The sequence below is a fragment of the Taudactylus pleione genome, unplaced genomic scaffold (genome assembly GCF_031769625.1).
Source record: "Taudactylus pleione unplaced genomic scaffold, aTauple2 ptg001827l, whole genome shotgun sequence".
Taxonomy (NCBI): Eukaryota; Metazoa; Chordata; class Amphibia; order Anura; family Myobatrachidae; genus Taudactylus; species Taudactylus pleione.
The window spans coordinates 471,611-496,514 of NW_028286224.1; the positions used below are offsets into that span (position 1 = coordinate 471,611).

Sequence of the window (24,904 nt, forward strand, 5' to 3'; positions counted from 1 at the left end):
ATGCAGTCGGGATGCCGACGGTCTAAATGCCGACCGTCGGCATCCCGACTGTCTAATCCCGGCAAGGGTCTAATGATGCGTCCGATGGTAAATCATATCGATCCCGTATGTTCCCCACTGTCTAACACTGCAGAATATTGTGACGTACTGTAATGCAATTTGATTTTGATTTGATAATTAGACAGATAAGATAGACTGATCTGGCAACCTTACTAGTGTACATTTACATATGCAAATATGGGCAAACCTGCATTAACTTGAATATACCTCTAAATTTTGTAAGTACAATGGGCTGTAACACTTAAGCTTTCATAAAATTTATATGGATGTGAATTTAGCTGAAAAGAGTAATAAAATGCCCTGATTATGCTAAATATATTTTTGCTTGATTACATTATATGTTTTATTGAACAACTTTTTCATACAACTTTTTTTTGTTAATCAATAATATCAACTTTAAAACAACATTACACTTTAATACAGTACATCCTAGTGTACAAATGTAAGTATCAAGCATTGAAACACAAGGTGAAAATAAAACACTGGAGCTGGTGATTAAATACAGTTGGCTGACCTAGTTATTCATTTCATAAGTTGCTTTCCTTAAAGTACACTTATCTTCACCCATCTTTGAAGCTGTGTTCTCTTCAGGGCAGCTGCAAGCTAAATTCAGATCACAAAGGAGCAGGTACGACCTCTCTGTATATACAAAATATGACATATTAGGCAGTGATTCATCAATTGCTGTAGTCAGTAGTAACATTTCTATCAGTGATGGAGGCTTCATTCCTGCAGCTCCTTTCACTGAAATACTATATTTTTATTCAATACACAAATCTGTTTTTATGGAAGTAATAAAAGCAATTTTAGTTTCAAGTGACACAACATTCATACAATAATAAAAAGTTTTGTTCTTAAGTCAGCATTGACGCCTATGTTACATGTGCATAATGAAAAGAATCCTGAAAACATCAGTTACTGGAAGTGCGTGCAGACGAGATTTGGGAAACACTGCCTTAGAGAGTGATTATTTTGTATAGTTAGGGTGTGACTTCAAGCAGAGCTACATGTTTGTGATTGTTAAAAAAATAAGTAAAACCTAATAATGATACTTTCCTACAACACAGTATTGTGGATGGTAAATAAGTGCTGCTCAGGTACCAGAGTTGTTACTGGTTACCTCCTGGAGCAGGTATAGTAATACCATGAACGGTGCTGTATCATGACACAAGCATATAATCCAACCCTGTAATATACCACCTGGAACTTCTTCCATCACAATCTATCTACAATAAAGTCTACCAACAGGGGCGTATTTATCCATTGGCCAGGATGGCACTTGCCAGGGGCGTCTGCTGGAGGGGGGGCGCCACCTGACAGTGCCACCCTCTGCCAGGGGTAGAATCACTACACTCCATCCCAACCATAACACTTTAATGTCACCCTAACGTGCAGCGCGGCATCCTAAAGTAAGAAGACTACATGTCCCAGGATGCAGCGCAGCGGTCAAAGCCACGTGTATGGTGAGGAAGTGGTGGATTGGCTGCGGCAGTGCTCTGGGCTGGCGGCGGTATGGAGACTGCGCCCTCATCTTCCTCTCTATCTACATAATATACTTTATCCATGTGACTTCCCCAACTTTGGTGTCAGGGGGAGCTCCCGGGTCTCTGTAACCTGTACACCACCCTCTTTCATCACTGCACGGCAGCTGCTGTCACTGAGCGATCCCTGTGCTCCCTCCACACCCTTTGATGCCAGTTTCCCCTCCTGTACGTTTCACGTTCTACGAAAGTGTGTCACCTCCTATGTGTATCATCTCCTGTGTGTGTCACCTTCTCTGTGTCACCTCCTATGTCTGTGTGTCACCTCCTGTGTGTGTCACCTTTTATGTGTGTGTGTCACCTTCAGTGTGTGTCATACAGGGTTGTATCTACCCCTAGTCCAGGATGCCACTCACCATGGGTGCTGGCACTAATTTCTATTTTGTATTTTGTTTTTCCGAAAATATAGGTCCACGGGGAAAGGGGGGCGGCAGTCCCTTTCTTTGCCAGGGGCGCTTGGACCCCTAGATACACCCCTGTCTACCAACTACCAACTTACATGTTCCCTAACAATCCTGTCTTTTTTCTATTCATTGTAGTGTTCTTAAAGTAGAATAATCAGGTTTTTGGAAAATGTAAAATTAATATTATTGTCATAATCCCCTATAGGCAATACATGCTCTGGCCCTGATTCAGACCCGGTCTGAAGGGCGTTTTTTTTTTGTGTAGCCTCCAGGCCTCCCGCTAAGCTGTGGGTGATGTCAGTGGGGCCGCCCCCCAAACGAAAGGCGTTCCTTCGGGAATGCCTCCGTTTGGCCAGCCACCCCGACCCGCCTACCAAACGGGGCGAGCTGTCGATCAACATCGACAGCCGCCCCTTTTGGATGCGAGCGCCGGAACGAGTGATTTCTCGCTCGCTCCGAGGCTCACGCACGCGGCGTGCGCATTGCCCTGCCATCGACCCGCTTGCGAGCACATAGCGCTTGCAAGCGGGTCTGAATCAGGCCCTCTGTACAGTGTTGTGGAAGATATTGATACTTTACAAACAAATTATTTATATTATTTGTTTATTAACATATATATAAGTAATGCCAGCATACTCCACATAGCTTTATAAGTGGTAAAAAAACACATTAATAAAACAAACTGGGTGCGAGCACAAAGACAAGGGGGGAATTCAATTGTTTTATCACACCCTATCGCACGTATGTGACAGGAAATCGCGGTGCAATATTCAATTGTTTTTGGGCGCCCATGCATATCGTGCCCAAATAGATAGGGTTTAGCTATATAGAATGGCTGAACCTGTCTAAAAGTCCTGCTTTTGGGCGCCCAAACTCCCATTTGGGCACCCAAAGTGCTGACCTATTGCATATTTCTGCTCGCCTGCCCGAGGGGCAGTGGGGGGTGTGATAGCATTGTTGCCATATTGTGGCCCTGACCCGCTATACAATGCCGGCATTACCGACAAGTGGGTAATACCGGCCAGTCACGGGCAGCTGCGGGAGACTTTAATACTCTTCTGGTGCCGGCCGGTATTGCCACTAGAGATTCAGGAGCCTCCCGTCCATTCCGGTAGAGTAGATAAGTCTGGGTTAAGTTGTCCAGCCATATTGCAAGTGCTTAGTGAGGCTACTGTAAATCAGTCAATATCACAGTAATCTTGCCTTGGGGGGGTCAGAAGTTTTTTTGAGCATAGAAAAAGAATAAATGTAAATTTTGAGTGAACTGAGTGGTGGGTGGTAATCAGGTAGAATAGATTAGAGAGGATAAGATGATGGTTTGGGAATTTAATAAGCTTGCTTAAAGAGATGAGTTTTAGGGAATATGTGTCAGCTTGTGGGCTAGGAGAAAGTTCTGTCATATAAGGGATGGAATTCCATAGGGTGGCTACTGTCTACAAAAATCTCATTAACCATGAATAGCAGTAATAGGTGCATATGAGAGGGGGAACAAAGAGTCAAATATGACATCTTGGCAGTGAGAGTCTGTGGTCGGGTTTATTGCTGTGTTTTCAACAGAAATAAAAATGTCAGGTAAGTAGACTGGTGGGAAAGTTATTAGCTCTGTTTTTGAGAGATTGAGTTTAAGGTGTTGAGAGGCTATCCATGGCAGAAAGGCCAACCGCAGGCCAACGCAAATGGATTTGTAGAGGGTTGGTACTTTGGGTGTTATCTGCACAGAGGTGCTACTGAGAAACAAAGGAGCTTATTTGTATTCCAAGACCACCGGTATAGGGAAAGAAGCTTTGTGTTACTCCAGCTGGAAGACTAGTTAATGAGTATTACGCAAACTACTGTAGTGTAGAACAGTGGCCCTCATTCAGAGTCGGTCTTAAGATGCAAGCGGTCGCTCTGAATGAGGGCGGCCGATTGCATCTTGAAGTGCAGCCTCCTGGTTGCTAGCTAAGCTGTGGGTTACCACCCACAGCTTAGCAACCGACCAGGGTGATGGTCGCGATGGTCAAGACCATCGCGACCATCGGGGCTTGCGACGAGACCCTGAGGTTGGGTCTCGGCAAGTGCAAGCCCCAGGGAGCTCCCTGCTCTGATCGAGCAGGAAGCTCCCCACTGACATCATTGCTGATGAGAAGTTGATTTCAGGATCAGAGTAATCACTACCTGCTTTAGTAATGATGGGAGATACCAATGCAAAAAATTAGAGATGTTAGTTACAGTTGGAATGAGAACAGAAAGCAGTGATCAACTGACTTGTGAATGTTACAGATGAGTGGACAGGTCATAGCGTGGGAGGAAAAGAGCTAGGGATCAACCATTACACAGGGAAGACTGAACATATTTATTTGGCAACGTTCAGTGCATATTACAAGATGTAGTTATATAGAAGAGATAGAGGTGACTTCATTTACATTTTTTTCTTTTTTACTTTTATTTATCTGGGGATATTCAGATCACTATAGACTTTGGGCCTGATTTAGAGATGGACGCTATTTGCATCGCCGCTGCATCTTTGGACACAACGGCAATGTGAAAATTTGTTAATGCCGCAGGAGTCGTCTGAGGGCAAAAGACACCCACTGCCGACATTACAGATCCAAGGGCTGCGTCCAAAGATGCAGCATCGGATCAACATTGTGACCATCGGTCACAGCATCGGCCATCAGAGTGAGTCTAGGGCTACACAGAATGGCCTCCCAGTTCTTCACTGCCGAGGCCAGTAAATCTGTGTCAGAAGACGTAGACACTGGCCTCAGCAAGCCTCAAAAACAGGGCTGAAACATCCCTGTTTTTGATAAGGTAGCCCGTCTCCGCCCCATCCCCGCCGCCAAGCATAGGGGGCACTGCAGACGTAGATCAGTACATGTGCAGTACAGATTGTCAGGATGCGGCCTGGGGTCGGCCCCTACTCACCTCTGCACCAGCGTCCTGTGTTCAGTCGTTGGGAGTGGAGGTGAGTGGTGTTTGAGTATTCTCCTCGGGGTCTCCTGGGGCTTTCGTGCGTGCGTCCTGGTTTCCGGGGTGCCGGGCATGGGCGCAGCCATGTTGGTCCATATCACCTGACTAGTTTCTCCCAATGATAGTCCTGATGTCACTCAGCTGATCATCTGATCCAATGACCAGCTACCCAGGGGTATTTAAGTCTGACTCCAGGAACAGGAAACTGCTGTTTAACTTCGCTGTTCCAGTGACTGTGACTCTCACCAGTTTTGCTCTGTGTTATTCCCTGCAAAGTGTTGCTTCAGCCTATTCACAGTTTTCCAGGGTTACCTGTATTAGCTTCCATGCTAATTTTTAGTCTGAGACTTTAGTGCTCTCTCAGAACGCCAGTGCTTTATGTTATTTTTTCTGTGTGTTTTGTAGTGTGCTGCTAGCTCTACTGCAGCTTCCCTGTGTTACTGAGGTGTCAAGTTTCCTGCTAATTTCTAGTTAGCTCTCAGCTGGATCTATAGCAATCCCCAGTACATGCCTGTGTCCACTTCTCTCTGTGCAAATCAGCACCTGAATCTGTTGCAGTTCCCAGTACATTTTCCTGTGTTCTCAAGCAATCCTGTGACTAAGATCTCTACATTCTCAAATTAATTTCCAGTGTTCAAGTATTCTGTTCATCAGCAGTGTTTAAGTATTCCGTTCATCAGCAGTGTTCAAGTATTCCGTTCATCACCAATGTTCACCTATTTAGTTCATCACCAGTGTTCAAGTTTTCCATTCATAACCAGTGTTCAAGTATTCCATTCATCACCAGTGTTCAAGTATTTAGTTCCTCACCAGTGTTGAAGTTTTCCGTTCATCACCAGTGTTCAAGTATTTAGTTCATCACCAGTGTTCAAGTATTCAGTGCATCTCCAGTGTGCAAGTATTTAGTTTGTCTAATATTCAAGTATCCAGCTCATCTTCAATATTCCAGTATTAGTATATATACTATTCATTTAATCTAGTTCCGGGCTTTCTGCCATTCCCAGGTACCTGTCCAGTGGGCCGCGACCTGCCCACTTGGTGCAGCAAAACCCAAATCCCGATTGGAGGGGTCACTATGAAGACCACCAAGTGGGTTAGACTCCGCGCCTCTGGGCAGGTTTAGCCAAACCTGGGTTTGGCCGCAATAGGGAGACTTAGCTGTTACTCACCTTCTTGTTCCCTAGTCACCCTACCCTCTGGCTTCTTCTCTACGGTTTGTGACACAGATCCTGCACATGTGCCAATCAGCAACTATCGGAGTTGTACATAAACCATTGGGTTTTCGTACAATTCTGAATCAGGCCCTTTATTAAGTATATTCTTTACCTAGCACTTATATAGCCAATATAAATTGGATCTAATAGTAACTGGCTGTGAAGTACATAAATACTCCATGTAGGGTGGAACACAAGGTATAGCACAGCAACCATCTATGATGCAAAAATTGCCAACTCTAAGAGAATTGTCATAGCACAAATAAAAGTTTAAAAAATACAATTGAAAGTTATGTCCTTTACTATTTAGATAACTCCACATATATATTCCATAGTGTTTCCATGTCACCCTCTGTGAGGCATAAAACAATGAGGGTAAGAAGAGTATTTTAAAAAGAAAATTTGATAGGTAAATAAGTAGTTGATATGAACACAAAGACAGTGGTAATAATACTCTATTTCGGGGCTTAAGTGTATGCATAGCGTAGGACTGAAGTACTTCTAATTTTGTGTTGAGGCCTAAAGCACGCTTTTGTTGCAACAGAAACTTTATGCACGTTTTGAGTGACATCATTAATTTTTTGGATATGCTCGCTTTGTAGTCTTAATGTCACCTCAATGGAATTTCATTCTCCGGTTGATATAAAAGTTATGACGTCAAAAATACAAAATAAAATTACAAAATAATATTTTTTTTCAGTTATGTTCTTTATGTGCACACATTAAACCATTTGCATGAAACTAACTCAAGGTGTAATTTTCCCTTTACAGTGGAAATTTTGAAAAGTTAAGTTAACCCCTTTGCACCTATTTACCTGAATAATGGAGGACTCTCCCTCAGGAACTTTTTGCTGTTTGCATGTATCCCAATGCGTACATAAGCTGCATGCTGACCTTATGTAAGCCCTGCCCCCTGTTCTAAACATTGTGCCATTACAAGTCAATGACCCTGGAGGCTCCAGTGCAATACTATGAGTACTGTATATTATTTGCAGAATTAGTGCACAGCTTTTGGACTACATATTAATTAATTGTGTTCACATGTTCTATATTTCTGTCACTGCTTTTATAAAACGTGAGTAACATGTTATATGTTTACATTTAGGAATGTTATTTACCAGTGAGTTTCTTCAGATCAAGAGAGATCCTATCCATGGCCTTGGTCACTGCTCTAAGGTCTAAGTGCTTGGCATATTTTACATTCTGAAATAGATATTGCAGTTAGACATGAAGACATTTCGAAATGACATACAGTATCTTCTACAGCTAACTTTGTTTCACATAATATCTTCTGCAGTCTTAAGCAGCAAATACAGTATGGTGTGAGAAGGAACACCAAATATTAGACGATACATACAACAGAAAAATGTCTTTAGAAATGTCTCTAACCACAAGTGCAATAGTGCACAATAGGAGAGAAATATCTGGAATCCTTCCCTTTGATACCTCCAAAAAAATAAAATAAAAACAGAAATGCAATGTATGGAAAAGTAAACACTACTTAGGGAATTGCATGTGATATATATACTACTGACACATGTCTTGTATGTGGGCATATAACCAATGATGGTATCAGTCGTCTCATTCTCCCCTCTGGATTTGACTCAGTAAAAAACAGGTGAGAAAACTCAATATAGTGTAATACCGTTTATTAAAAAATCTCTTAGATACAAAACATACATGAAAAATAATAATACATCCACTGGATTGGATATGAAATACAGGCAGTCGGGATGCCTGCTGTCAAAATGCCAACAACGGCATCTCAATGTTCGGTAACCCGACAGGGGTCGGGTAAGTATACTAACTCTCCCCCTACCCTTAACCCTCCCCTCTTGCACCCTAACCCTCCCACCCCGATACCTAACCCTCCCCGTTAGTGCCTGATCCTAATCCTTCCCCATTGGTGCCCAAACCTAACTGTCCCTCCTTAGTGCCTAACCCCAATCCCCCTCAGTGGTACCTAAGCCCCCCAAGTGATGCATAACCCTAACCTCCCCTTCCCCCAAAGCCTAACCCTAACCCCCCTGTGGTGCTTAAACCTAACCCCCCTGTAGCTAACAGCTAAGACGCGCTGGTGTACCTTCGTTCAGGATGGCGGCTGTCGAGATTCTGGCATCAGGATTTAGAGTCCTGTATCGGGCTTCCGACACCGGGATTTCGACGGCCGGCATACTAACTACATCCCACATCCACCATATTGTGAGTATAGCAGCATACCTGGATGAGGAGGTAATAAAGTCCTTAAAGATGGTAAAGCTGGGGGTAAATTTACTAAAGTGAGAGTTTTTAGAAGTGAGTTTTAGAAGAGATGTTGCCCATAGCAACCAATCAGATTCTGCTTAACATTTAACTAGCACCTCCTAGAAGATAATAGCTACAATCTAGGGATGTGCAGGCTCGGATAGGTTCGAGTTTGCACGTTGAGTTCGGATTTTTCCCTCCAAAAAAACGGAACTCAGAAAGAGGCAAAACGTCATCTTACATGGACGAACATCATCATTCCTGGACAAAAGTCCAGGAATGATGATGTTCGTCCATGTAAGATGACGTTTTGCCTCTTTCTGAGTTCCGTTTTTTTGGAGGGAAAAATCTGAACTCAACGTGCAAACTCGAACCTATCCGAGCCTGCACATCCCTACTACAATCTGATTGGTTGCTATGGGCAACATCTCTTCTAAAACTCACTTCTAAAAACTCTAATTTCAGTAAATTTACCCCCTGAATTCTTTCCGGGAATGCAGAATCTTGCTGCGGCAATGTTATCCCTCCAAGATGGTATAGCCAAGTAGGTTGCTGAGTACTCATTTCCACAGTTAGACAATGTTTTTATTATAGCTCATGCGTCTAAGTTGCACAGCGCATGTGTCCCGGTGTCTCTGCGATGACGCTCGCAGAGAGGATTTAGACGTAGAGTGATTGACAGTTATGGACTATTTGTGGGAGGTAATGGAGGGGAGGTTAGAAAAATGCGGGCATGTCGCAACCGTTTTATAGGAATGTCGGATCCAGAGGCTGCGTCTTTGTATGAAGTATCACTGGTACTGGAGTCTTAGTTCCATCGCCCATTCAGAGGGCTACTCAGATTGTCTGATCTGCGACTGATGCTGCGTCTTTGTACGCAGATGCTCGGATTTGCAAAGCCGCAGGTGGGCATCTCAATACATCTCCCAGCGACGGCGACATTTGCATATTTTCGCAGAGTAGCTGTGTAAAAGGACGCAGTTGCGATGGGATTACAACTCTGAATCAGGCCCTCAGTCACATCTACAATTGTGGCTAAATGGGCATAACTGGGTGGCAATGGGGCATTTGCATGTAGGCTAAGTTTAGTGAGCTATTGTAGATAGATTTACTCGCTGTGCAGATTACAGATGCATTTCTTGCACTAAGGACAGGGCTGGTGTGTAAGTGCGTGCTGTTAATGACGACAGCTATGAAGCCAAGCGTATGGGTTGGTTCAGAGGCATCTTAATAGAGAGCGCCACGCCATATTCCCGGTGATTTGTGCAGCACTGCTGCCACTGATGCATGGTTTTGGAGATGTAATTTATGAAGAAATGGGTGCATGGTTTGCGGTGTGGGCCTCCCTGGACCCAGCGACCATTATAGATACGCCACTAGGTTGGTTGCACAGATAACTACAGTACAACTCTGCATGTGAGCAAACCATTAGGGCTTGATTCAGAGATGTACACTAATGCCACCGCACCTGTACACAATGCCCACCGGTGGCTTCGCAAATCCAAGCGACTGCGTACAAAGACACAGCATCAGTTGCAGATCAGTTGATGATCGGCCTCCCGAGTTACCCTATGGTCACGCAGAATGGCCGCTGAGATGCTGGAGCCATATTATTGCGTACAGGATTGCAGTTGCAGTCACACTCTGAAAATGGCCGTGACATGTCTGCATTTCAGTCACTACCCCCCATTGCCGCCCACAAACAGTCCCTGCTTGTCAATCACTTTTTGAATAAATCGACACAGCGAGCTACAACGGTAATGACTCAGACGCGTCCACAAATCATCGATAATCACTCAACTGCTTAAAACATCGGCATAGCATCCATCTCTAAATCAGGCCCTTAGTTCCGTGCATGCAATGCGAGTATAATTGAGGCTAACTTGTGTGCAGATCTGCATTGACCCCATGATGTCTGCTCAGAAAAGTTATAAAACATGAAACAATAGTAAGATTACTAATACTACTAAGTACATGAGCTTTAATAACTTCCAAATACCTGTAAAACAATGTTTATGCTGCAAGCACAGTATACATACATATGGGGTGTGGTGCAAAACGTCCACATTAGAAATGTCTATGAAGACAGGATGTTTACATGAGAATGTTCAACCGTCACAATAACAAAACTGACATGTCGGTAACTGGCATGTCGACAGTGTGGTTTTCTCTAGACAGATTAACTTACCCTAAGCATAATCGCAGCCTAACCCTAACCTTAAAATCGGCAAAAGTCAACTTATGTCCAGGTTGACATTCAAACCATGTTGACATTCTGGTGTCGACATTCTGAATGTCAATATTGGATGTCAATTTTCTGAATGTCGAAATGATGAACATATACCATATACAGTATATCATATTGCATGCAGTGCATAAAACTGGGGCACCTGGGTTGAATATCCATTACTGGCCTCTTTTGATCAAATATTCCCTTTTATACTTTTCCTTTCGTTTGAAACTAGCCATATTATGACAGTAATATTTCTGAAACCTAACCCTTGATTTACTAATGATATTTGTCTTGTGTAACACTGGGTACAGACTACGCATTGTGTGTACCCAGCGACGGCACGATACATCACGCTGTCTGAACACAATGCCCGATGCAGTGGATGATGGCGCGATGTGTAGTTCCATGCCGCATTTTGCAGCATGGCGTCATTCATCGCATCATCCCATCTGCTGTGCGGCACAGCAGATGGGACAATGCGATGAACAACCCATGGGCATGCACGATCGGGTGTACACACTTTGCGATTCACACAATATATCATTGTAGTTCATGTCGGCACGATATATCGGGCAATGGATTGCGTAACGTGTGCCCAACTTAATGCTGCATTATGCCAAAAGGGAGACATGATACATTCATTCTAGTAATGTTACTAAAAAGGCTCCTGCTCTATTTTGTAGTTTCTAAACACAGAAGAGCAAGCAGAGTCACAGAAGTTTCCATATAGGCCATTATACTTAATGTCTTAAAAAAATGACATACTGTAGCTGGTGTCACATGTGCTGTTTTCACTTAGTAGAAAAAACAGCCAGGAGAAAAGAAAAAAAAATCAATATTGTTTCCTGCTGGCCAGAATAACGCTGTCTAAAAAGCTCTACGTGATATCTGAGTATCTATTTAATCACTTCTGCTAGAGATGCAGATACAGAGATTTCTATGAAGCTCTTGTTTGCTCCAGCTGTTTTACTGCTGGCCCTAAACACTGCTTGCAGCTTTTTACAAACTGTCAAGAGCAAAAAGTCTGTTTGTGTGACATCAGCTAGGTAGAATTGATCAACTACAATACAAAGCATGTTTAATAAAGAATCTCGGCTTTTTACTTGTTATTTACAAAGGTCAGTAGCACAGCTCCATTCTCACTCTGGGCCTGATGCAGAGGTAGACCCAGTGCCGTTACTGAGTCCTGGTAACCCATACGTTGCAAGCGTACCACTGAGTGTACGCAGAGACCGCTGCTGGGTATGGAACTGATCCCATCTGAGTTGGCGGCGGAAAGCCATCAGCGTTCCTGAGAGGTGTCTGGGAGGAGGCCTGAAATAAATGCAAAAAAAGAGGCTGTTTCATGGGCGTATTATGGGAGTGTCAGTGTACGCGGCTGCGTTCTCTCCACACAACAACAGAGGCCATGGTGTGCGATTTTTCAGGAGACACTGAGCCAGCCATAGGGCATCGCAAGTGTTGAAGGTGCGCCGACGATTAAGTGTTTACAGCTGCCGACGGAGTTGCACTGTCCATAAGCATTTAAAGTGTGCGTCTCAGGGGAAGGCAGAGACTAGCATTTGCATACTATCGCCACTGTGAATCCGAAAAAAATTGCAGCTGCGTCTGCATTAGCGTCCCCCTCTGCAACAGGCCCTCTATCACTGACTTTCCATACCCAGGCTTTTTTCTGTTCTTGACTATTTTCACTGCCTCAAAATGGGGCGTGGGCTATAATAAATGTGCGTGGCCTCACGAGGATACTGATTACTTCACTCCGGGGGCAGCCAAGCATTGCCGGAGATGCTGGGCTGCCCCCGGAGACTGGGCTGTCTGCAGTGTCGGCTCCTCTTCTATGACAGGAGCCGCGTTCTGCAGGAGAATGTCACCTGGCTCCTGGCTGTCACTGCAGACGAGCCGTCATTTTGGTGTCACCACCACATAGGGTGATACCCAGGTGCAGCCCGAACCCCCTCATGACGCCACTGAACCCACACATTGCACTTTATTTGTATGGCACAGAACACTGCCTTGTATAATATGATTGTGTGCTCTTACATGGACACATTCCCAAGCAGCTTCTTTAGGACTCTTCACATTTTTGCCTAGAAATGTATCATTTCTTATAGCAGAATATAGCAACATTAATGATTATTCAGGGCTATCTATCAAATAAATCCTGCTGGGTCAGCCTGTCCTAGCTAAGATTGAATAGTAGAGTGATAGCTTTAGTTATCACTTTACTTCTGGGTTCAAACACAGCTTACCTATTGCACACGTGCGGTCATCGACCCAACATGTGCACCATATAGGCTGCTGGGGAGGGATACTAAGCATAGGCAAAACGGAATCGGTACGTTATACCGCCAGACCTAAGCCCGGCGGATGAAATACCAACGCCGGAAGGCCGGCAGATTGAGGGTAAGTATTAACCCTCTCCCTACCCCTCTCCCCCCCCCTCAACCTTCCTTAGTGGTGCCTAAACCTAACCCCCCTTCCCCACACCCTAAACCTAACCCTCCTCACCCTAACCTCCCCCCCTAGTGCCTAACCCTTACCACCCCCCAGGGGTGCCTAAACCTAACGGCCCTTTCCAACAAACCCTAAACTTAACCCTCCCTGGGTGTGGTGCCTAACCTTAACCTCTCCCCGGGGGTGCCTGATGCTAACCCCCCCTTCCCCTAGCCTAACCCTCCCGGGGGGGTGCCTAACCCTAAGTCCCCCAAGGAGTCCCTAAACTAACCCTCCCCTCCCCCCGCGGCTATCAGCTCCCGGCGCCCGGCTTACCTCATTTGGTATGCCGGCGTCGTGATTTCGTCCTGGGGCTAATTATAGGCGTCGGTATTTAGACGCCTATCATTAGTCCCATGCCGGGCTTTCTCTGTCAGCAAGCCAGCGGTCGGCATTTCGACCGCCGGCTTCCTGACTACATCCCAGCCAAAAAGATAAAGACAAAAAGAACTCCTTGTATGAGGCTGGGGGATCCCAGTGCGCACTGAGGACCCCTTCACCGTATACCCATTTGGAGAATATTCTTGTCAGGTACTGTTCTTTAATCTTCTTTCCCTGCTCTCTCATTAGATGTCTATGCTGTGAGTTCCTGCGCTGCTTGGAGCAACAGGTTTCTCACAGTAAGTTTGACACTGACAGTAGAAGCAGGATGCACTGTTTCCATGAGTGTCAGGTGCCAGTGAAACTCATTCCACGTCCTCTATATTAATATGATGTGGAACAGCAGAATCTGACCCATAAGTACACACACTTTACCTTTCACATCTATATAGATATTATTGCACATTCTCCATACTTTTCAAATAGAGGGACGCCTCTCATTATCCGATACCATTGAATTGATATAAGGTGATATATGGGTTTGGTGTACAGCTTTTTAATTATGTGTTGTGTTTACACTGTATTGTTATATTTGTTTTGTCATATTTTCACCAAGGTATAAGAGGATGCATACCTCTATGAACAATTGAATGTTATCAATTCAATACCATGTATGCTTACAATTCATGCCTCATTAACCAGCCGCTGTAGCTAGAATATTGGCTCAGGAAATATTACGATATGGGCTGGTTTTGATATATGTACCAAAAGATTTAGGACCTCATTCAGAGTCGGTCGTTGCGGCCGCACGGCCGTACGCCACCGATGTTCGCTATACTGCGCATGCGTAAAGTTCGCAATGCACGTGCGCAAACTAGCCGCTACGATCAGAAATTTCTCTCTCCTTGAACACAGCCAGGTCGGTAGTTTGAGTGACAGAATGAGGCGTTTGTGGGTGGTAACAGGGGAAAGTGCTTGAAAAAGGGGGAGTGGAGATCCAAATGCAGGCGTGCCTAATTATGCGAACGGCATTTTATGGGAGTGCATACGGTTTATGGGAGTGCATAATTAACAAAGTAGTGTCATGGCACATGTGACATGGGAGGTTTTTACACTGACATGATCGTAGAGCTTAAGAGAGGGTATGGTCAACCTTAAGCTCTACGACCAGTTTCGATGGTTCCCGATGGTCTCCATTAATCCTTATATGCCCAGAGATGACGTGCAATGCGTACGAGAAGGGGGCGTATTTTTTTGAATTCTGACCGCTTACTCCCCTTGGTCGGCCAGCTACCGATCCGAACTTAGGGACGCAACTTGCGAGGGAATCATTTGAATGTCCGGCCCCTTTTCCCGTACGACCGTGCGGCCGCTTCGACCGACTCTGAATGAGGTCCTTAGGGCCTGATTCAGAGCCGCTCGTAAGCGGCCGCTCGTTCGTTCCGAGCGATGTTTGCCCAACTGCGCATGCGTACGGATCATAATACGCATGCGCGAACCAGTCAGTGTGGCCGAAAATCGTTTGTTCGCTAAATAGCGAATGCCTGCTAATATGAGTGACAGGAGGAGGCATATGTGGGTGGTAACAGGGGAAGGTGCTTGAAAACGGGGAATGGAGATCAGAACGCAGGCGTGCTTAAAGGTCAAAACGGGCGTTTTATGGGTGTGCATAATTAATACAGCAGCGTCACTGACCACGTTACTGGGTTATTTTATAGTCAGAACTGCTCGCAAATTTGTGGTAGGAAAAACCAATCACAAGAATAGCGAGCAGTTCATACGTTGGTCGATGTACTTGATTAATCTAATAAATAGCGGACATGACATAGGATGCGAGCGGCCAGGGGGAGTAGTTATCCAAAAAACGACCGCATGTTTTGTTCGCTCGTTCAGACATAGAGGCGTGATCAGACCGCAAAGAGCGAACGGTTCATTTGAATAGCCACCCCTATTTTCTGAACGAACGACCGCAAATAGCATCCGGCTCTGAATCAGGCAGAATGTGCAGATAAATCTGCAGGTTTAATACTGTCTCAGTATTGTTTGGTTGCTGATTGACTATTGCCCATGGGTCTATGTTAGGTTTTAGAACTGAATCAATAAAGGTTATATTTTAATGTAATTCCTTTTCTATATATTGGATATCCTTTTGTTTTCTTGTGTCTCTTTTTTTCTGTATTATCAGGAGTGTGCCTCATACAAGGAGTTCTTTTTGTCTTTATCTTTTTGTATATCATTATATATACTCCAGGGAGCACCCAATGATTTTCTTCATCCCTATTCTGGAGAAACTATATGGTATTTATTACTCCTGTGCAACTGTGTTTTCCTATTTCCCGTTTCCGTTTCTATGGTACATCCCAGCCAAAACTAGACATTAGGGCTGTCAAGACACCTTGTAAGTAGGGGTGTGCACCGGCCACTTTTCGTGTTTTGTGTTTTGGTTTTGGATCTGGATATTTCTCCGTGTTTTGGATCTGGACTGGTTTTGCCAAAACCACCCTTCTGTGTTTTGGGTTCTGGGTTTTGTGTTTTGGATCTGTATTTTTTTTTTAAAAAAAGCATAAAAACAACTAAAATCACAGAATTTGTGGGTTTTTCTGCTCCTATGCTATTATTAACCTCAATAACTTTAATTTATACTCATTTCCAGTCTATTCTGAACACCTCACACCTCACAATATTGTTTTTATGTCCAAAAGGTTGCACCGAGGTAGCTGGATGACTATGCTAAGCGACACGAGTGGGCAGCACAAACACGTGGCCCATCTAGGAGTGACTCTGCAGTGGCAGACAGGATGGCAGTTTGAAAAACTAGGCCCCAAACAGTACATAATGCAAAGAAAAAAAAGAGGTGCAAGATGGAATTGTCCTTGGGCCCTCCCACCCACCCTTATGTTGTATAAACAGGACATGCACACAGCAAACCAATCATTTCAGCGCCAGGGTCTGCCACACGACTGTGGCTGAAATGATTGGTTCGTTTGGGCCCCCACAAAACAAGCTGGCAATTAATCTGTCCCTGCACAAACTGGCTCTACGGAGGCAAGATGTTGTCCTCATCCTCCTCATCCACCCATTCCTCACCCTCTCCAGTGTTGTGTACATCCTCATCCTCACAGAGTATTAATTTGTCCCCGCTGGAATCCACTACCACAGGTCCCTCTGTACGTTCGGAGTACACACTGGAGGGGGGGCAACTCAGGTAAAATAGAGCCAGTTTGTACAGGGGCCTCCAAATTGCCTCTTTTTCCTGCCAGTACAGGTACGGACTGTCTGACATGCCTACTTGGATGCTGTCACCGATGTAATCCTTTAACAGACAGACGCAAGCTTGTCGCTCCTGCTTTGAGGATGCAGGTGCGGCTACAGCCCACACAATTCACAAAGACAGAAAAAAAAAAAAAAAAATTATTTTGTGGAGCGCACTTTGAGGGTTACACCACCCTTTAACAGACAGACACACGCTTGTCGCTGCTGCTTTCAGGATGCAGGTGCGGCTACAGCCCACACAATTCACAAAGACAGAAAAAAAAATCATTTATTATTTTTTGTGGAGCGCACTTTGAGGGTTACACCACCCTTTAACAGACAGATGCACGCTTGTCGCTGCTGCTTTGAGGATGCAGGTGTGGCTACTGCGCATATATTTCACACACAAACACAGAAAAAAAGATTATTTTATTTTGGTTGGAGCACACTTTGGGGTTACACCACCCTTTAACAGACAGACGCACGCTTGGCGCTGCTGCTTTGAGGATGCAGGTGCGGCTACAGCCCACATAATTCACAAAGACAGAAAAAAAATAAGAATTTTTTATTTTTTGTGGAGCCCACTTTGGGGTTACACCACCCTTTAACAGACAAATGCACGCTTGGCGCTGCTGCTTTGAGGATGCTGGTGCGGCTACAGCCCACACAATTCACAAAGACAGAATAAAAAATAAGAATTTTTTATTTTTTTGGAGTGCACTTTGGGGGTTACAGCACCCTTTAACGGACAAGCCAGTCGGCCCTTTACTTATGACACAGGCGCACGCTTGGCGTTGCTCCTTTGTTGATGCACGTGCAGCCACAGTACACACAATTCACAAACACAGAAAATAATTCCTCCACCATTCTGTCAGTGGTGACAGTATCATATGCAGTGACAGTAGACATGTCAGAAATTTTTGGCACGTCCTTCAGTCCGGACCAGATGTCCAAACCGGCCCTTGACTTATGACACAGGCGTACGCTTGGCGCTGCTGCTGTGTTGATGCACGTGCGGCTACTGCGCATACATTTCGCACACAAACACAGAAAAAAAAGAATTGTTTATTTTTTGTGGAGTGCACTTTGGGGGTTACACCACCCTTTAATAGACTTATGGGACACAGGCGCACGCTTGGCGCTGCTCCTTTGTTGATGCACGTGCAGCGACAGTGCACACAATTCACAAACACAGAAAATAATTTTTTATTTTGTTTGGAGTGCACTTTGGGGGTTACAGCACCCTTTAACGGACAAGCCAGCCGGCCCTTTACTTATGGAACACAGGCGCACGCTTGGCGCTGCTCTTTTGTTTATGCACGTGCAGCCACAGTGCACACAATTCACAAACACAGAAAATTATTTTTTATTTTGTTTGGAGTGCACTTTGGGGGTTACAGCACCCTTTAACGGTCAAGCCAGCCGGCCCTTTACATATGACACAGGCGCACACTTGGCGCTACTTTGTTGATAACCGTGCGGCCACAGTGCACACAATTCACAAACACAGAAAATAATTTTTTATTTTGTTTGGAGTGCACTTTGGGGGTTACAGCACCCTTTAACGGTCAAGCCAGCCGGCCCTTTACTTATGACACAGGTACACGCTTGGGGCTACTTTGTTGATGCACGTGCGGCTACTGCGCACACAATTCACAAACACAGAAAAAAAAAAATATTATTTGGAGTGCACTTTGTGGGTTACAGCACCCTTTAACAGACGAGCCAGCCGGCCCTTTACTTATGACACAGGTGCACACTTGGCGCTACTTTGTTGATGCACGTGCGGCTACTGCGCACACAATTCAAAAAAACAGAAAAAAAAATATTTTTTTTTGCACTTGGGGGGAACACCCCTGATAGACAGAGCACCCCCTGGACAACACTACAGCACCCCTTTAGGACTGGGACACAGCACAGGACTTTGGAGTGGACACAGCCCCTATGGACAACTGACTGCACAACACAGCCCAGCCAGCCCCTATGGACTTTGGAGGAGTGGACACAGCCCCTATGGACAACAGCAGCACAGCACAACACAGCCAGCCCCTATGGACTTTGGAGGAGTGGACACAGCCCCTATGGACAACAGCAGCACAGCACAACACAGCCAGCCCCTATCGACTTTGGAGGAGTGGACACAGCCCCTATGGACAACAGCAGCACAGCACAACACTACACTGCACTACACTACACTACGCAGCCCAGCCAGCCCTAACTCCCACCCTCCCTCTTCACTGTCCACAGCCGAGTGAGAAAATGGCGCCGACGTGGGTACCTTATATAGAATCCAAAACCTGCGAGACCCAGAAGGTGGGATGATGAAATTTTGCCTTGATTTCAGATCCGAGTCAGGCGGGAAAAGTCGAGCCTGACTCGGATCCTGTAAGTCCTGTTGCTATAAAATGGGCATGACAAAGCACAGCAGTGTAGCTACTCCTGCTCAGAAAAGGATGCACTGTGAATATTTAAGCGTGGTGGCATAGTGGTGGTGTGTGTGCTTTCTTCTGTCTCCATGGTTGATCTAGTATCTGTGAATTGTGTGTCCATGTCATGCTGGTGCAGTTTTCTTCCTGCACTCTGTAAAGACAATGTATAGGGGATTCTTTATTGTAGACTGTAAACTGAAAATTAGAAACAGAATACAGGGAAAGAATGGAGGGGGGAATGAGACAAGGTCTACCTGGAGGGAGTGCCATTGCATATCTGGCACATGTTGGTGGAGAGAGATATTGGGATACCACTAACCCCTCGACTACAAGGCTTGCAGGTATTATAGTAATGTGTTGTGGTCCGTTAAAACAATGGTCCCCGGAGCAGAGCTGTAGTGTATAGCAGGAACTAATCTGCAGTGGGAGGCATGTAACTGAGAGAGTCTCTAATATCCAGGGGAGGGGTGAACTGGTATGGACTCAGGGCCTGATTCAGCAGTGCACGCAACTGCACTGCTGAACGCAGATTCCTGATGTTCAGGAATCTGCGCAGGTCAATGACCCGTTCTGCGCATGTGCAGAATGGGTATGCGATCCCGCTCGCAGACTGGCAGCACACTGTCAACGATTGACAGTCTGCTGCAGTTTGTGGGCGGGGAGGGGGCAGCAATGGCCTCTGTTTCCTGAAACGGAGGCATGTCGCCGCTGTTGGGGGGAGGGAAGAGGACAGGATCTCCGTAGGCTGACGGAGATTTCCTGGCCTCATTCTCATAACTGCGGCGGCCAGCTGTGCGACCCCATGGGTCACCTTAGCCTACTGCTGTTATGCAGATTATCCGATGTTGCGTTGGACAACGCAGCTCGGATAAGTAATGCACAGGAAGCGTGATGCCACCTGCTGCATTACCATATCTGCAAGGATCGCAATTGCAAAGCTGCTTGCGTGCATACATCATATATCTATAGCCTGTGTGCAGCTTGGCAATTGTGATCCTTGCTGAATCAGGCCCTCAGTCCGATTTCAGACACTGTATGGAATGGATTAATGATAACCCTACTCTGAGACAGCTCAGCAGGGACATCCACATGTTGGGAAGGGTCCACTAAGCCAGGGGTCAGCAAATTTTTGTAGTCTAGGAGCCAGCTTAAAAGTTTAGGAGCCAGACCCTCGTCCCCACCCAAAATATATGGAGACTTGTACTGACCACCGCACATACCCCACAGACCTCCACACATGCAATTAAACCACCACACATGCCATTTCAATGCCCATCAGACCCTGTCACATGCCCCACCCTGACTCAGATGGATGTGCTATACTGCCAACTGCATGCCTATGGGCATTGCGTGCAGTTAATGTACACCTCTGACTCAGGCTCACTGTGTGTAATTTACACAGATGGCTAAACACAACATCATAGAAATAACACCACCAGGGTTTCAACCCTGTGGGCTTTCAGTTGCACTTTTAGATTGTACAAGATCTGCTTGTACAAATACTCAGACTATCCTCAGACTGCTTCCAACTACTAAGGCATTCACAGCAAGACATTATGCCACCTTCTTACTCTTGTGCTGCACCTGGCAGTCAGGGAACACTGCTATAGAACGGCATCCCGTACCATCCTAGGGCCGGAGAGGTGATTCCAGCTGTGTAATGCAAACTATCGGCACCTGCCATTAGGCTACTTAGGGCCTGTTTCAGAGATGTGTCTTTGTACGCAGGAACTGTGAGAAAATATGGAAGTGTCGCAACCGCCGGGATTTGTATTGAGATGCCCATTGGTGGCTTTGCAAAACCAAGTGCAACCCTTGGTCACACTTCAGTCGATCATTGATCTTCTGAGTAACCCTATGGTCACTCAGAATGGTCATTGGAATTGAGATGCCGGAGCCTTCACACCTGAGTACGGGATCACAGCCGCAGGCTAAGACACGCCCTGAAAATTATTGTGACACGCCTGCGCTTGAGTTGCCACCCCCTGTTACCGCCCACAAATGTTCCCTGACTGTCAATCACTTTGCTAATAAATCTTCTCTGCAACCTCCGTTGCACTGATTCCATAGGATAGTTTGAAACACAGATTCTGCGCCTCCATCAGGCTAGTGCAATGTTCAATGGTGCAAGCGATGACGTGTCTTAATAAGCACAGCAGCAGATTAGTGCCGTAACTGGTGGGCGAACCAACTGACGGCGGCATCAGCATAAAGGCGCAGCTGCAATAGCGTGCACCTCTGAATCATGCAAAGTACTGTATAAGCCAGAGACTGGCCTGCATTGAATTAGATTTTTTTAAATGCTATTCATTGGGTACAGGGCAGATTAACGAGATTTCCTTATTTCACTCTTCCTTGGTGAATGGTCGTGCAGTATGGGGCCTCATACTTGATTCTTTGTTTAAAATCAGCACTGACAATTTTTTAAAAGTAACTAAAACACGCTGTAAATTCTGTTTTTAGGACAACATGATGAACACATATTAATTTTTCTCCTGCAATACAGTGTAATAACTCCGCTAGTTGTGTGTGATCAGAGAGATATATGACTGATAAAGTAAATGGAAAGTTTATTTCTCATTCGTTTTATATGGTTTACCTGAGTGTTGTTTTTTTTTATGAGTCATTTTCTAAATATATGCTCTTAAAAATGCATTCGATGTTGTTTTCCACCCTTTCCAAATATTATTAGAGATACAGGCCCTCATTCAGAGGCGGTCGCAAGAAGCGAGCGCTCGCTCTGAATGAGGGCGGCCGCTTGACTTTTCAAGTGCGGCCTCCTGGTCGCTAGCTAAGCCCACAGCTTTAGCGATCGACCAGGTTGATGGTCGCGATGGTCTTGACCGGGGCTTGCGACGAGACCCTAAGGTTGGGTCGGCAACAGCAAGCCCCAGGGAGTTTCCTGCTCTGATCGAACAGGAAGCTCCCCGCTGACATCACTGCTGATGTCAGTGCGGCCGCTCACAAAACGGCAGGCGTTACTTAAGGAACGCCTCCGTTTGTGAAACCACCCCCCCACAAAACGTGTCGAGCTGTCGATCAACATCGACAGACGCCCCTTTTGTAGTGAGCTCCGGAGCGAGAGAATTTCTCTCTCGCTCCTGGGCTTGCGCATGCACAGTGCGGCCGCTGCGCGTGCGCAGGGCCTAAACATCGACCCGGTTGCGAGCGCTCAGCGCTTGCAACCGGGTCTGAATGAGGACCACAGTGTGTAAAAATATCTTCAGGATTGGGTACATGTATCTGACAGATACGAGGCGAGCACTGGTGTTAATCCAAGTGAGGAGAGCAACGGAGAGCTTTATTGCCTTTTAGGACCCGGCCCGATTACACATATACAGAAAGGCCTGATTCTGAGTCGCACAGTGTCGATGCTGCACGCAGTTGGCCGATATTTTAATCCTGTGCACGAGTCCCAGTCACACAGCGCAGGCGTCCCAATTGTTAGCGCACAGAGAAGCAGTACAGAATCAGACGCAGGGTCTGTGGAATTCAGTGGGCATACCTGGGAGGTAACATGGTGGTGGCTACATAGACATAGATGTGTCGCTGTGAACGGCTGCATCCACGGATGCACAGACTCTCAAACAGGAGGCCATACTAGAGACGGAGAACCTGTACCTGCCATAGGGTTGGTGCAAGTTCCGATGGCGCGTCCAGAGACGCACCGAAATGGAACTTCACCGCCGCAAGATGCTGTAAGTGGGTGTCTCAGTATAAATAAAATTGGATGCGGCATTAGCATAAAGACGCAGATACGCCAAAGGATACGGCAGCCTCTGCAGGCGACTCAGAATCATATCCTAGCCAATCAGTTTATATAACTAGAAATGTCCCTATTTTTCATATTAATCAATTAATTGTGCAGTACAGTATCTTCTGCTATGAATATATGGGTTTGGTATGGGATCCCGGTGCTCAGAATCCCAATGCTGGAATCCCGAATGGTTAAAAATTTCAACGCTTGTAGGTAAGTATCTAACCCTACTCCTAATCCTCCCCACCCACAGCCTAAAACTAACTTTACCCCCCCCAGAGGCCTAAGCTTAACCCCCCTCCCCCCCCCCGCAGCCTAAACCGCCGGCATCCCGACCGCCGGGATGCCGACTACATCCCGTATATACAGTACACTATAATTAACACTAGGGGCTCTATTTATCAACATTATTTTTACTAAAATAACGTGAAAAAGGGTGTTTTCACACCCTTTTCACATTATTTTAGTATCACCTATAGTTATTACAGGGCAATTGGAGTAGAATTCGTAAAAGTCTACTCCAACCCCTAAGTATCACTTATTTTTAGTAAGCAGATCGCATTTCCCATAACTGTAATGGGAAATGTGATCTGACCATAGTTACTAAAAATAAATGTGAAAAAAATATCGGGGAAAGCCCTATGATAATAACGCCACCTGGAGGTGGCGTTATCCAGGGTCTCCCCCGGTTACCGGACTCCTGCCCTGCTCTAACGGGGAGAGCAGAGCCGGGAGTCGGTCCCAGTAATCAGCTGTGTGGTCTAAACAGACCGCAAGCTGATTACTGTAAAAAAAAAGAAAAAAAAATAGTAAAAAAAAAAATTACTTACCTGACTCCAGGGACCGGTGATCGGACCTCCGGTGATGTCTGCCCTCCGGTCAGCTGGTCTCCCACAGGGGCACTGCTGCCCAGTCATCAGGTGATCGGGCCCCAGTGCAGTATGGGAGATCACCTGACCGGAGGAATGGAGAACATCACCGGAGGCCTGGAGCATGCAGGTAAGTGTAAGTAAGGGAGGGGGGGTCGCGGGGGGGAGGGGGGGTCGCGGGGGGGCCACGATCGCGGGGGTGGGTCTTAGCGCCGGGGGTGGGGCTTAGCACCGGAGGGGGGTAGCTGCGGCGAACGGTCGGCGCATGCACGGGCACTTAATCACGGTATTTTTTGCGAAAATACCGTGATAAGGCTCCGAAGGGGATTAGCAGGGACAGAGCTTTATCGCAAGCTCTGTCCCTGCAAGGGATTTGTAGTAAATCCCTGTGATATTGCCTTAATTCGCAATGTGAATTCAGTCGGTAATATCACACTACAATCTGCATTACCAATGCGGATTGTAGTAAATAGAGCCCTATGTGGTGTTTTCCTCCAGGCTTTTTTTTAGATAATATTTATTGAATATTGGTATTAAATGCACACAGACATATATTAAAGTTCAGTGAAAGTGTCATGCTAGAGTCAATAAGTTCCCTCTAGACAGCACCACTTACATGTAGCTTTGCAGCCATCTGTCCCTGGACATTACAGTTGACCAAGTATAAGAAGAAAAAGGACATGTAACTTACCACATCCATAATACCAGCTACAGTTTTATCAAGTTTGTCACTTATTATTGTGCGTTAGGGAATGTTACCCAAGCAGCAGGGTCTCCCATATAGCAGCCAGGAAGCTGCTGCTGTGCTCTGTCCCATCATGCAACTGGTGAGTTTAGGAGGCGGAGCTACAGCAGCTCCTGTAACTGCATCACTTCTCTAGTTTCTGACGTCAGTACATTTACCTCTATTCTCCTCATCTCCTTATACTCAGAATAACACATGTGAAATACTGAATATAATTATTCAATAAGGAAGGAAGTGAGGGAAATGGAAAGTCATTTTGCAGTAGTACTAACCTATTTTATTATTACTATTACCAGTTATTTATATAGCGCACACATATTCCGCAGCGCTTTACAGAGATTATTTGGCCATTTACATCAGTCCCTGCCCCAGTGGAGCTTACAATCTATA

General features: G+C 45.6%; 1 long non-coding RNA gene across 1 annotated transcript; it reads right to left on the reverse strand.

Annotated features, from left to right (window-relative positions):
• Positions 1-548: 548 nt before the first annotated feature.
• Positions 549-24,528, reverse strand: LOC148436316 (uncharacterized). Its single transcript, XR_015876466.1, has 3 exons — positions 24,461-24,528; positions 7,290-7,374; positions 549-699 (listed from the first exon to the last, which is right to left on the reverse strand). It is a non-coding gene; the product is annotated as an uncharacterized LOC148436316 (long non-coding RNA).
• Positions 24,529-24,904: the final 376 nt, after the last annotated feature.